The sequence below is a fragment of the Cydia pomonella genome, chromosome 4 (assembly GCF_033807575.1).
Source record: "Cydia pomonella isolate Wapato2018A chromosome 4, ilCydPomo1, whole genome shotgun sequence".
In the NCBI taxonomy this organism is placed as follows: Eukaryota; Metazoa; Arthropoda; class Insecta; order Lepidoptera; family Tortricidae; genus Cydia; species Cydia pomonella.
The window spans coordinates 1,740,563-1,755,334 of record NC_084706.1 but is presented as its reverse complement, the minus strand read 5'-3'; the positions used below and the strand labels follow the sequence as shown (position 1 = coordinate 1,755,334).

The following is a 14,772-nucleotide window of genomic DNA, read 5'->3' as shown; positions in this document are numbered from 1 at the left end:
TTTAGCCCTCGTACCTAGAAGGCCTCGCAACGCTAAAGATTCCATTTTTCGAATCATTTGCTACGCTGGTGCTTCAATTTTGGGATATTTTGCTTGCAGTAGTAGTAGTAGTAATAGCACGAGCGGTTAAACATCAATTTTGCTCCCTTGATATAAACAACAAATAACTGATTTAAACACAGTTACAGTTATAATTCGGCAAATAAGACAAGAAAACTAAAGGAAACATCAATATTACATGTCTTTGTTAGGGGGGATAACAAATTATTTTATTAAACATAAGTTAAAACGAATCTCTTGGAAATCCTTTTAAGTACTATTTCAAGTTCCTTGAATTAACATTATTGATAAAAAAAAGTTACGTACCTGTACCTGCTGGGATGGCGCACTGAAAAAAAAAAAGTATTTACTGTAAATAATACACAAAATATCACGAGTAGATAATATTAATATTAGTATTATTCAAATTATAATTACATCAAATATTTTTTTTACTTGATAATAATTATTTTAAACTTAGAACTAGCGATGGTCAATTTCTAAAATATTTCATAAGTTGCCTTAAACTCTAAAGTTCCTAAATTACTTAAGCATTTCTACTAACTTCTAGGGCCGGTATAGATTATAATTAAAATTCGTCGATGTCTTTCAATGTGATGAAGTTGTATATAAAAGGAATACAAATGTCTCTTTTTAAATTTAAGGCTGCCGTAGGGCCTGATATAATTATGTTGCAAAAACACTTACAATCTGAGCTACGAGAGCCAGGACGAAGAGGAAGCAAAGAGTTTTCTTCATCATCTTGGGTGTTTGTTGCAATGCTACCGACCGACTGAACGTATGTTCTTCCAAATCAACACTAAATTCACAGATTTGCGAACGTATTATATACGCAAAAGCTGTTCAGTAAGTAATATATGCAAATTATGACCGTTCCAGTAAGTAGGGATTGTTCTAATTAGGCGATAGTCACTAGCGACGTTTGAGTGACACCTATTGTGATTCCTGTCATCATTGAAGAATTCTTCTGAAAACACATAGTCTGGTCACCGAACTAAACACGTCATACATACGTCAAACACAGCAGCTACGTAAGACAACTAGATAGCTATTTAAAACCCTAAATATGTGCCTACACGAAGAAAAAAAAGTTTACAATTAAAATAAATATGTTGTTGTTGTCCTAAAGCACCCCAGAGGTGCAAAGGGCCTTCACAAGCTCGCGCCACTCCTTCCTATCTTCAGCTCGTCCTCTGGCCTCGCTCCAGCTCAACCCGACCGCTCGTAACTCTCTTTGGACGGACCGTTGCCAAGAGTGTACAGGACGCCCGGAGCCACGGCTTCCGTCCGGCGGTTTCCACGCGAAAGCTATGGTAGCATTATTCGTTTCCCCTCTTCGAATAGTATGTCCTATCCATCTCCATTTCCGTGTCGCAATTTCTTCGTCAATGGGTGTTTGCCGGCATATACTCCATAGGTCTTCATTTCGAATGGTTTTTGGCCAGAAAACGCGAAGGATCGACCTGAGGGACTTGTTGACGAAGACCTGAAGTTTATTAGTTAGGCCTTTATAGTCACTCTCCACGTTTCGCAGCCAAAAAGCAACACAGATTTCACAGTGGATTCGAAGAGGGAAAGTTTAACTCGTCGCGTGAGCGCATTCGACTCCCAAACAGCCTTTAATTGAGCGAACGCAGCCTTCGCCTTCTTTATCCTGCTGTCGATGTCTTCATCCGCTCCACCTTTACAGGATATTACGCTCCCCAGGTACACAAACTTTGACACTGAGTCTAGGTTCTCACCCCCCAGCGACAGCGGATCCGTTGTACTTGACTTAACTCGCATGCTAACTGTCTTACGCCTGTTGATTCGCAGGCCCATTCTATCAGCCTCTTCTTTAAGACTTTCAAGTTTGGCTTCTAGATGAGCAAGAGTAGGCGAAATCAACACGATGTCGTCCGCGTAGTCCAAGTCCTCTAAAACGTTCGTGTCCCATGGTATACCTCTCGGTGTCGATACCACATTACGCATGACGTCATCCAAGAGAATCACAAATAAAAGCGGTGATAGAAGGCACCCTTGCCTTACCCCGGCTGATATCTGTATCGGCGCTCCAAGCTCTTTCTCATGGACCACCCTGCATGTGCTACCTTCGTATAAAGAGCGTATTATGCGGACGATACAGGTAGGGACACCCCTCCTGCTTAGGCTAGACCACAACGCGCTCCATTTCACGCTCCGCTTCCATTTCAAAATAAATATAGAACAAAAAACTTAAACTTCCTCGCACAACGTATCAGTATTGCGATACAACGAGGAAATGCCGCCAGCATCCTTGCATACAATGCCTCAAGGGCCTATGTTAGATATAAATAAATAAATAAATAAATATTATAGGACTTTATTACACAAATTGACTAAGTCCCACAGTAAGCTCAATAAGGCTTGTGTTGAGGGTACTTAGACAACGATAAATATAATATATAAATATTTATAAATACTTAAATACATAGAAAACACCCATGACTCAGGAACAAATATCCATGCTCATCACACGAATACATGCCCTTACCAGGATTTGAACCCGGGACCATCAGCTTCGTAGGCAGGGTCACTACCCACTAGGCCAGACCGGTCGTCAGATATGAGCTAGTTATAGTAATCATCTGTATATATCCATTATGTAAATTGTTATTGTAAATAAATACTTTTTCATAAATAAATAAATGAATCTTATAGGACATATTACACAAATTGACTAAGTCCCACAGAAAGCTCAATAAGGTTTGTGATGTGGGTACTCAGGCAACGATATATATAATATATAAATACTTAAATACATAGAAAACATCCGTGACTCGGGAACAAATATCTGTGCGAATGACACAAGTAAATGCCCTTACCAGAGTACAAAAGACATAATGTCTTTATGTCTTTTGTACGTCCCTTATGTCTCCCTTTTTATGGGACGCGGCGGCACGTGATTAGTCATTTTTATATACAGTGTGTCCCTAGCCATTGCACAAAGCCGAAATGTACATATGCATTAGGGTATTTAGAACCAGTGTACAAAGTATCACAACAACCGGTGTAGCGGTTTCGAAGAGAATAACAAATTACTATTTTTAGGGTTCCGTAGCCAAATGGCAAAAAACGGATATTGACGACAACGAAACGGAAACGAAACGAAACGGAAACGGAGACTGGTCATGTCCGTCTGTCTGTCCGATTCTGTCACAGCCACTTTTTTACTTTGGAGCAGCCTGTATGTGTTAATAGCTCCTAAGGTAATATCCTCAAAGAATAGTATGGAACCTCCTTCGACCTTTTTGATTATCTTTTTTATTTATGACACTAATAAGCTTCTGACTTTTGAAAAATGTCATAATTATCAAATATTTCGAGCAAATTGTCAAAAACACTGCCAAAGATTAACACAGTATGTTTCTTTTTGTTGTCGATTATTGCAAATAACTTTTGTTCGAAAAATATATTTTTTTTTATCTTTTGTTCTAATAAAAAAAATATTAACGTCAGAGCATTCCTGAGAAGTAACCCTACGTGGGATTTCAGGGTTTATCCAATGGCTAAGGTCACCCTGTATTTGACTACAGCGTATCGAAAGAAATTTTATAGTTGAGTTGGGTTTTATAGTTTAATTACAGTCGACGAGTAGAAAACATTATAAGCATATCCTTAATGTGTTTACATTATATTAAAATGTAGGTTATTTTATAGAGGCGTCATTTTCCTACATTGGGCGTCAAATTTCTGGCCGAAATTACGTACAAACTCTTATTGACAATAAATTCGGGAGCTCGAAAACAATACAAAAGGTAAATTACGGTTAATATCCCGGTCGATATAAGTCTACTTTTATAATAATTAATAAAACTTCAGATGATGCCATTTATAGGTATACCACTCCATTTTTATTTTCTTTCGTAATTCGTGGTTACTTTCGCCCAAAAGCTAGAAGAAAAGCAATGCCGACGTCATTTTCCTGCCATGGCCGTCATTTTCCTGCTGCATAGCTAAGGGCATCATATTCCTGGTCCAATTTATAACAATATATATATTTTTTAAAGTATTTACTTAAAAGCGGAGCCTTATGTTTTATTTCCTATTTCGAAGGTATGTCTTATGTCATTGTTATTTTTTATAAAATCTACAGAATAAAACTGACCAGTAAAATAAGGCAAAAAGTACATTAAAAAAATACAATCTGTAGAATTTTAACGCGGTCACGATATCATACTAGCATTCACGCTCCTCAGTATTCCAAACTTTTTAGATACATTACATCTCAATTTCAGAAAGAAACATCGCGGTAATGAGCCTGGTCCACCATTACGTACTCTATACACGATTAAAAACCATTTTATTTGTGGTTTGTTATTGAAAAATCTGTTATCGAACGATCTAGAGAAGCCACAGAAAATATAACCTATTTTCTGTGGCTTCGCTCGATCTTTCGAAAAAATGATTCGTCTGTGAGCGAAGCAAAGCAAAGTCCTACAGTCAATTTTGAGCACGCCAGGCAATTTATCAGGCAAGGTTTCATTCAAGGTTCTTTTTCGCGAAAAACTATCATTTTGGAACTGGCTTATCGTACGTTTTACCTACTAATTATAATATTTACTATTTTTTCAAGGTTTTCGTCGTCGTAGGAATGGATATGGAATTCGTTTCACTCTATGCAAATATTACTAGTTCAACTACAAAGCGAGTAGATAGGTAGTAAAGAATATATGTTTTCACGCAGTTTTCATTTTTAGTCATGCTTGTCATTTGTTCTTCAAATTGTTAAAAAAGTATGTTATTTGAAGAGGTTTTAGAGAGGCTAACACTTAGCTTTAGATCTACGTCCTTCACAATTTTATGTTTTGCGTTTCGAGTTTCTTTGTCAGTTTATTCTGCATAATTTAATGACCTGGGTGCCAAGGTGACAATCGCTTGCGCTGCGACAACGTAAGGATTTGTGTATCTCCTCTCGTTGGTTGGTGAAAACGTCTCGTTTGTGTTTCACCAGGGCAGAAAAGTTTGTTTACCTCTCGTGCCTTGAAACCCTTACAACGCTTAAGATTCAACATTTTTAATCTCTCGCTACGCTTGTGGTCATTTGCGGCGTTACTAAACAGATTCACCAGTTCCATGTTAAAATAATAAATAAATATTATAGGACATTATTACACAAATTGACTAAGTCCCACAGTAATAAGCTCATTAAGGCTTGTGGTGTGGGTACTAGACAATTATAAATAGTTATAAATACTTAAGTACATATACTTAAAGGTCGATATTTAAACGATAGATACAATAACAGCTTCGACGGGAAATTAAGCAAGCAAGCAAGGAATTAAGCAAACGCGGATCGGTCCGCGCGTTCTTGCCAACTATTACATAAACCCTAGAGGTTCTGTGTTAAACCCTGTTTCAAAAAATTCATAGTGAATAAATACACAAAAAAAAAAACAGAAAACACCCATGACTCAGGAATAAATATCTGTGTTCATCACACAAATAAATGCCCTTACCAGGATTTGAACCTGGAACCATCGGCTTCATAGGCAGGGTCACTACCCACTAGGCCAGACCGGTCACCATAAAAGAATGAGAGAGTTGCAAGGATTGTAACGTCAGAAGAGATTGTAACTCCTACTTACTTCACCTAATAAAAAGTATTTTGTATTTTGAAAATAGAAAATAGGTCCCAAAAATTATTTGAAATAAAATACAAAATAGTTTTCTTTAAAAGGTATTTAAATACAAAATAGGTATTTTGCATTTTGTATTTGCATTTTAAATACAAGTATTTCAAATAAGTCACATCTCTGATCTCTTCCATATTAGTGCGATAGTAACAGTAAAAGATTAGTATGTTGGCTACGCAGCCTGAGCTTTAAAAAAAGTAGCCATTTTCGTTACTGTCATCCGATTCTGATCGTGAGGCTTAGATAAATGAAAATGATGCGATATTTCGCAAATAACTCAAATTATAGTTAAGAGGAAAGAGGTCGGCCGATTCTCCATACAAACGTGTTACATATCCATTTTCTTCTCTGGATATTGACATTTTGGAAAATATAATTTGATGTATAAATCAACCTTAGCTATGCCCCTAGCCCCTACGTATGATTTTTTTCGATTCTTGTATTATTATAAAAAATAGGAGAAAAAAACAGATTTCATAATAGTATTTTATGCAACAGTTGTATAAGAAGGGTCAAAAAAGGCGAGTGGTGTGAGTTACAATGTGAGCCGGAGCGGAAGGCGTAAGCGAACATTGTAAAGGAATACGCCACGAGCATTTTTTGACCTACTTATACAACGTTGCATACAATACTTTTCCTACGAGTCAACAAAAATTAATCTTAATTTAGGTAAACAAAGCAAAAGTATATAGCTAAGATACGCGAGCATACCTTGTTATGTTACGCGCCCGGCCCGCCGCGGCCCGGCCGGTCAGCGACACCTCGTAACTCATGAGGCCCTGGTACTTGCTCTTTGCTAAATTAAAATTTTCCCGATTTTGGCCACAGTAGCCTATGGAGACTATCAAGCAACGCTAAGCGGTCTTCGTAGTCTATGGGTGTTGCTATATTACGGGTGTCACATGCTTGTTTCTGACTTATGAAGCAATTGTTTTTACTATGCAACCAAATGAATATTTTGTAAATTGGCAGCAATGCACTTAGTTTGAAACTGTATTAGTATTGATTTTGTTAGGTTGGTAGCCATTAATCGCGTAACGTTGTAGCGATTTTAAAGCACAAGTGTTGTTATGAGGAATAGACAATATAGACTTTTCTCAAACTTGTAATGAAATGTTGACATGACTTACTTCAAATTAGGTCCGGAAATACTACATATCCTATAAACCTTTTAATAACCCGAAAGTAATAATAATTATCATCATCATCAATCGTCATCATCATCCTATTTTTTTTAATTATTTCATTGCAAGTTTGAGAAAAGCACTATACAAATCTCCGCGAGAAACGGGGTTGCCGGCCGTATATCCCTAACCGACCTCGCTACGCTCGGCCGTCTGTATCTACATGGTCTGCAACCCTTCGTTTCCCGTCCTCTATAGTAATGTACTATTAAACGCTCCTAAATCTTATAAGAACGTAATAATTAAAAATTCGAAAAGAAATAAAAACTTAATATTTCAAAGTCGACGATGGGCATAGCTGTGGTTGATATACAGCAAATTGTGTCAAAATATTTTCATTAATGTAAATATCCAGAGAGGAAAATCAGGACTACTACATTTGTATGAAAAGGTGATATCGCGCGGGACCTCCACTTTCGCCTTAAATATACATTTCTATAGATTACCTACGAGTATGTACTAGCCTCAGCCGCAGTTCACTAATGGTTTAGAGTCCACTATTGATTGAAACAACAATTATTTTATTTTAATAACCAAAGAAAATAATAAAGCAATGCGTACACGTCATAGCTATACCCGAGGGACGGCATTAGGTTATCAGTTTACGAGTATCAGACATTTTCGATTGGAATCTTTTTAAGTCAATAATAAATAACCGTAAAGGCGTTGACAACTGCCAATGTCCTTCAAATGTAGGTATCTCAAACAGAAAAATAGTTTCCTTATGGCTAGGGTTAAACCAATTTAGCTTGCTTAGCTATATTCGCTAATATATCTGTTTGACACTGCTAAGGTAGTCGTGGTAAGGCTACTGAATAAAAAGCATTGGTTTGGGTGAAGCAATTTAAATATAATACAATCCAATTAATACTTATTATTGAACACCTCAATCGAAGAAAATAATACATAGAATACATCAGCTTATAGACGATGAAATATTATAAGTAGGTATGTTAATATTCATTTTATTTCTGCCTGGACGAAATTGGCCAAATGAAAAATAATTCTTAAAAAGTTCATGACACAGTTTCAATTACTAATACTTACGTCATTAAAAAATAAACAGGTTGACACGTTTCTTTTCAGAGATTATACTTAAGCCGCAATCACATTGTTAACACGAGACGCGACGCCGCTCGATGCGACGCGTGTTCCCACAGTGTGACGTCGGGTGGCGTCGCGTGTTCCCACAGTGTGACGTCGGGTGGCGTCGCGTGTTCACACAGTGTCATGTCGGGTGGCGTCGCGTGTTCACACAGTGTCATGTCGGGTGGCGTCGCGTGTTCACACAGTGTCATGTCGGGTGGCGTCGCGTGTTCACACAGTGTCATGTCGGGTGGCGTCGCGTGTTCCCACAGTGTGACGTCGGGTGGCGTCGCGTGTTCACACAGTGTCATGTCGGGTGGCGTCGCGTGTTCACACAGTGTCATGTCGGGTGGCGTCGCGCGTTCACACAGTGTCATGTCGGGTGGCGTCGCGTGTTCACACAGTGTCACGTCGGGTGGCGTCGCGTCATGATTTAATAATGTTATTCCGGCTTTAATGTGTGCAAAACACGTACATATGTAACGCGAACTGCAAAATTGCATATACACATTATATTTCATCCACATAGTGGCTATGCATTTTCGCGGTTGGGTGAACAGTCAGCATCAATAGTAGCGGATGAAACAATGCACCAAAACTGTCTGCCACCGTGGAATACTTTCCAAACATGTCATATACTCGTATATCCATATCTTTACAGTTAGAGATCAAGTAGGTTTCTAATAGAGTCTATTTGTTACATATATTTATATAGAGACGTATGTCTTTTTGTTTTTAACTTATTAGATATTTTGACGTGTAGTTTTTAGATGCTGACTGTACATACTTATAGTAAAGATGGTGCTCAGTGCCCACTAAGTTTCCTATTAATATATTTTACTAGCTATACATATAAAAACAACAACACAACAAAACAAAACATATACAAAACAGCTGAACACAACTCAAGTTTCTCACCTTACATTTAGATTGTAGGTATGTAAATAACTAATTTTGAACTAACTTTAATATAGTCATGTTTGAATTTAATGTATTTAAGACATCGTAGGTAGATAATTTAACTGTCTTAATCTTTTTAAACTGCTCTACTACTTACTAGGTTTCGTACTCGACTCTTTCTTTCTACAAAACTTAACTGATTGTAACGAAATTTTGTAATCCAAATGATAATTAAATGTTCTGCTTCGGTCTGTCATGATTTTTGTGCTACTTGTTATCAGATATAGCCGATATAGGCTTCCGTTTGTACCTAGTATTAGACCGTTTTAGCCAATATTTCGCCAACTTAAAAAAAAACAAAACTGTTTCATGACCAAAAACAATTTCATGTAAAATGTTGCCATGATGAGACCCAAACCAAGCCAAGCTTCTAATTCTACACGCCTGAACTCTACAAGCCCTAACTTCATATGGCCTGATTCGAAGAATGAGATACGATAACGATAAGTTCTGGTTTAGATAAGTGCTCATTTAGATATCGCTTCTATGTCGTATAATTGACAGAAGCAGCTCGATTCGGGCAACCAATGGCACTTTGACGTTAGAAATATCGTAGATAGATCTTATTGGGACCACAGCGGAATTGAAATAAATGACAAATCTTTCCAAGATCTTAAACGTGTCTTAATCATTCTTCAAATCGGGCCGATATACTCTACACCTTAGTCAAACTGTGTGGCTTGGCCGTTTCGTTACTACAATAACTATTTGTATAGGTAACAGAAAAGTAAGTAATGAACAGTGAATAATACATTTTACACATTATGCCAATGTGACAGTAGCAGTAGACGGTAAAATCATTGCTCTAGGGTAAAAAATCACGGAAGAAACAGCAGAGTACGTTTGTATGGAATACCAATGTGACCATTCCCATTGTGTCTTAATTATTATGAATATTGCGTTTCGGAAAAGCAAGCTGCAATTGCATCGTTATGTAGACGAATACTGAAGTAGCGATCGAGCGCAAAAGGCTCTGGTTGAAGTAAAATAGATTATAAATGGAGATCCTGCAGTCGCTCACGGCCAGTGTATCCAGGATGCGTCGGGAGAGAGAGAAAAGTTCGTCTGAAAGTAAATTATATGTTAATTAGTTTTAGTTTCTGATTTGAATGTTATGTATAGGCCAACTACTTCTGGGTTATAGGTATTCCATGTGTATTCAAATGAATGACTGTACCCCTAGTGTAAATAAATTCGATTTCGAAACGTGACGTACGCGTTTGCGTTTAGTCTCATTTTGTATTGGATTTAGAAAGAGCGCGCCAAGCGGGACGTTTTGGAAACTCAAAATCCTATATAAAATGAGACTTAACGCAAACGCGTTCGTCACGTTATGATGTCGATCAAATTTACACTGGGGGTACTGATTAGAAAACGCATATACTATACGTATAGTTCAATGTATGTCATTTTCATGTACAATTTGTTCTACATAATTATGTACCTACATCGAAACTAGAGATGCCACTAATAGTGGTTTTGGCCGAATAACTAATATTCGGTTACACTCAGCCGAAGCGCCGAATATTCGGTAATACATTTTGAGTCACATTTATTATGAAACCTAATCGCCTAAGGGCCAGTTGCACCATCCCACTTTATTCCGGGGTTAACTGGTTAAACCGTTAACGGAGCGTGAAATTGTACTTTTAATCATGTTAATTTCAAGTTTAACCGGTTAACCCAGGGTTAGTGATTGGTGCAAGCGGCCCTTAAGGACATTGTTTGCTCAGATGTCAGTTTTGTTGCTCATTAGTAGTATAGGTACAGGTACGTAGTTAAAAGTCAAGCAAATCTAGCCTTCCATAGAACTAAAATCGTTTGTAAGCAAAAAAATATTCTTTGACGACCGGTCTAGCCATGTGGGTAGTGAACCTGCCTATGACGCCTATGGTCTAGGATTCGAATTGTTTACCATACTTACACGTACCAGAATGATTAGGTTTTAGTTGAATATAAGTGCATATAAGTTTGGTACGCTGAAGTTGCACGTTCAATTTATCCGTTTGCTGAGTTATTCCGATGAATATGGACCAGCTTGCAAAGAACCAGCCCACCAAGGAAAACATTCGTATCACAGGTATATCCTAAAATACATATATAAAAAGCGTAAAGGGCAGTAAACATTATTCGAAAAACAGGTGAAGTTGATGAATACATAATATCTAAGCACGATTTGTGCCAGCCAGATTTAAGCAACCAACCCGAGGTTAACCGGTTAAACCTGGAGTTACCATGGTTACCAGTACAATTTAACATTGAGTTAACGGTTAATCCCGGGTTAGTGACTAACCCTGGCTGGCGCAAGTGCCCCTAAACTAAATAGATAGTAGTACTGTAGTACCTAACTCCCTCTATTTACATACAACCATTTAGGCCTTGTTCGTTCTCAGCCGCAGCGGCCCATCGTCCGCGGCATCTAAATGGCGGTTCGTGTCATCCACGATGACGCGCGGATTTGTCAATTCTAACCTTTAATAACATGACATTACGAGTTAAGGCACGCGTTTTCGTGAAAGACACGATCTATATGGTGTGTTAGTAAATGTTCGGGAGCGAGCGGAGCGGGTGTACTCGCCGGCCGCATTCTGTTTTTCCTATATACTTTCTTTACTCTTTGATTCTGCTTGAACAGCGGTAGGCCCACCGCGAACACCAAAGTTCGCAAATTTTGGGTATTTTTCTCTTTTACTCCAATTAAGCAAAGATGCCCGCAATTTACGAACTTCCATAGATGGTAGGATCGTATAGATGTGTATACTACGTGCGCCCGTGTGGGAACATACGCAATGGGACAAAATTAAAAACACGTTTTAATATTCCTGACAACATACCAAAAACGTAATTTGGTTGGGTTATTTGTTGCCTACCATAAAAAAACGGTGGGCAACAAAAAACGTCTACATCACTTAAGACTTTTTAGAAGTAGGCAGGAAGGACAAGTGAGACTATGACAGGGATAAACAACATAGCGCTTTCTCTGCTACTCCTGAAAGAGACATAAGACTATCCCGTTCGGTCATTTCTCCCCACCGGTTATGCCTGATCCAGTTAAAATACTAGATTCATGCGAACTTCGGTGTTCGCGGTAGGCCCTCTGATGCCGTCGGATGACTGCCAGCCGTCCGTGACCGACCACGCGTCCGAATGCTATCTCTATGTCTGGCTGATCCGCCACCCGCCGCGTCTATTTATGACGGACCAAGTTCACCCGCTGCCGACGGCGACCGGCATTGTTAGTTTGACAATATTAAACTAGTATATCTTATACCTTTAAACGAGCAATTCTTGTATATATATTTATATATATATCTTATACCTTTAAACGAGCAATTCTTGTATATATATTTATATATATATATATATATATATATATATTTCTGTGATCTCGGAAACGGCTCTAACGCTGAAATTTGGTATATGGGGGTTTTTGGGGGTATACAATCTATCTAGATTAGTCTTATGTTTGGGAAAACGCGTGTTTTCGAGTTTTCATGCGTTTTTTTTTTTGACGCAGAATATGGTCGCTAATTTCGTGTTGTCTGCCACTGTCCGTCTGGTCCAGCGGGTTTAGACGCGGACTTCTAAACGAGTTACGTTGTTACGGGTTCGAATCTCGCCCGGTGACTAACTTTTTTTTTTTTTTTATATGTTCAAGTTTATATATAATTTTTTAATTTTTAATGTTTTAGACAAGTTAAATTTAGTAAAAAAATGTAGTTAAGATTATCACCTATACACCACCATATTACAATAAATAGTTATAACCGAGCATTTGCTCGGTCGTCCAGGTACTAGGTACTTAATGTGACTTTCAATTCTTACCCGATCCTTAATGATTACAATAACCGCCTGCACAGCCAAAAATGTTCCAATTACCAAAGATGTTATACACGAAAAAATCTGCAATCAAAGTAGGTACAGTCAGCATCAAAAGTAGCGGATGAAACAACGCGCCAAAAGTATCTGATATTCCGGATAACTTTTCCAAATATAGATAAATTGTTAAAATTCGCACTCAAAAGTATATCTTTTACAGTTTTAGTTATTCCTTATTAAAGACATCACTTTTTAGTAAGCTGTTACAGAATGGTAGATACTTATGAAACGTTATTTGATCCGCTACTTTTGATGCTGACTGTACATGCGTTTAGATAAGAGGTGTGAAAAATCTTTATCTTTATCCGTACCTGAGAGGTATAACACTAAGTCCATTTATGTGATTGTCTGATGCTCCATCCATCGACCCATAAAACTATATTTATCGATAATACCACCAACTCCAAGTTTAAAAAAAAAACGGCCTGCATGACTCTGACCACTTGACTCCTGCTATAGCCCTGATGATTTTTTTGTGCTATGAAAGCTTGTTTTATATTTGTGCCATTTCCCCATAATACTATTCCATAGCGCAATGCAGAAGCAACATAGCTATGAATGCTATGATAGACAAGTACGGCGGTTTTTTCTGAAATGTTACACTTCAGTTTTTTTATAGGTAACATAAATAACTTTATTAATTTTAGTGGAAACTATGTCTATTTGGTGTTAGCAATTTAAATATTTGCCTATATCAACGCCAACGAAAATTGTATGCGATACTTCTTCGATTTGCTCATTACCCATTTTTATATTATTCCTTGTAGACAATCGAACTAATTTAGTTTTTGAAGCATGCATTTTTCGTAAACAAACCCGTCGATCTCTTATTTAATTCCACCTCAATAGTTTTAAACACTTTTATTTGCCTTCCTTTTTCCATTTTAAACACACAACACGCTTAAACACTGAAAGTAACAATAAAGAAGACAATACTTAGTTTATAATTTTACACTTACCCACCCACTAACATGATTATAAATAATATGACATAGTATGAGTGCCTTTCAATAACCCCTGAGCAATGTTGTAGAAAATTCATGTTGCCGTTGTAATATCATTGGCTAGTTTATTAATTCTGCGATTTTACGTTATGCGATAGTAATATTCTTCTTACTTTATTTATGTGTAAATAATTTTCTGCCTTAGTACCATTAGGTCTTTCCAAATTATGCGCAACAACCATTCGGCTTAGTTTAGATATGCGTAATAGCATTCATTTAGGGAAATATAGTTTACGAGATTAGTTTCTGCGTAACTACTATTATGGCAATACTGCGTATGCAATTTAGAATTATCCCAAAATAAATTATGCGTAGACAAGAGGAACCCATTCTATTAATAGGAAACTCGGAGGAATATGAATTCCACTTTTGTCTATACATTTGTACATGATCTACATACACATAATAATGTCAAATATATTTACTGTTAATTAATTTAAAAAAACCTGTCACTGCAACCTATTTTATGTTGTTCGAAGATCCCTGTACAATTACTAAAATGGCACTTACAGTATCTCAGGTACGGAGTTTTAGATAGTGAAAAAGCGTTCCAGGACCGGGACAGAACAGGGTCACTACCGACAAGGCTAGGGTAGGAGAGGAGGATCAATATCTAATACAATGGAACGGCGTACTCCCGTGTGTCCCCGCCGAGCACAGATGGGAATAGTTGCATTCATATGAATTATTCTCACCCGTCCCCGCCCCATGTATGGCGGTGGGCAGGGCGGAGATAAATGGGAACACACACAATCGGACTTACCATAAACCTGTAGTTGTGCTGCACACGGCGCACTTGAGCTTCGACCATTCTGAGACTTTCAGTAAAATATTTCGTATCTTTCCTCGACAAGTCCACATTCCTATCATATTCTTTCTTCCAATGAAAAGGATACGATATCAGTTGCTCTATTAAATAGTCTGTATGTAAGTTAGCTATTTTTA

General features: G+C 37.6%; 1 long non-coding RNA gene across 1 annotated transcript; it reads right to left on the bottom strand.

Moving 5' to 3' along the window:
• Positions 1–7,727: 7,727 nt before the first annotated feature.
• On the bottom strand, positions 7,728–13,810 carry LOC133516824 (uncharacterized). The gene is made up of 4 exons (XR_009799289.1): positions 13,135–13,810; positions 12,770–12,847; positions 10,875–11,031; positions 7,728–10,009 (listed from the first exon to the last, which is right to left on the bottom strand). It is a non-coding gene; the product is annotated as an uncharacterized LOC133516824 (long non-coding RNA).
• Positions 13,811–14,772: the final 962 nt, after the last annotated feature.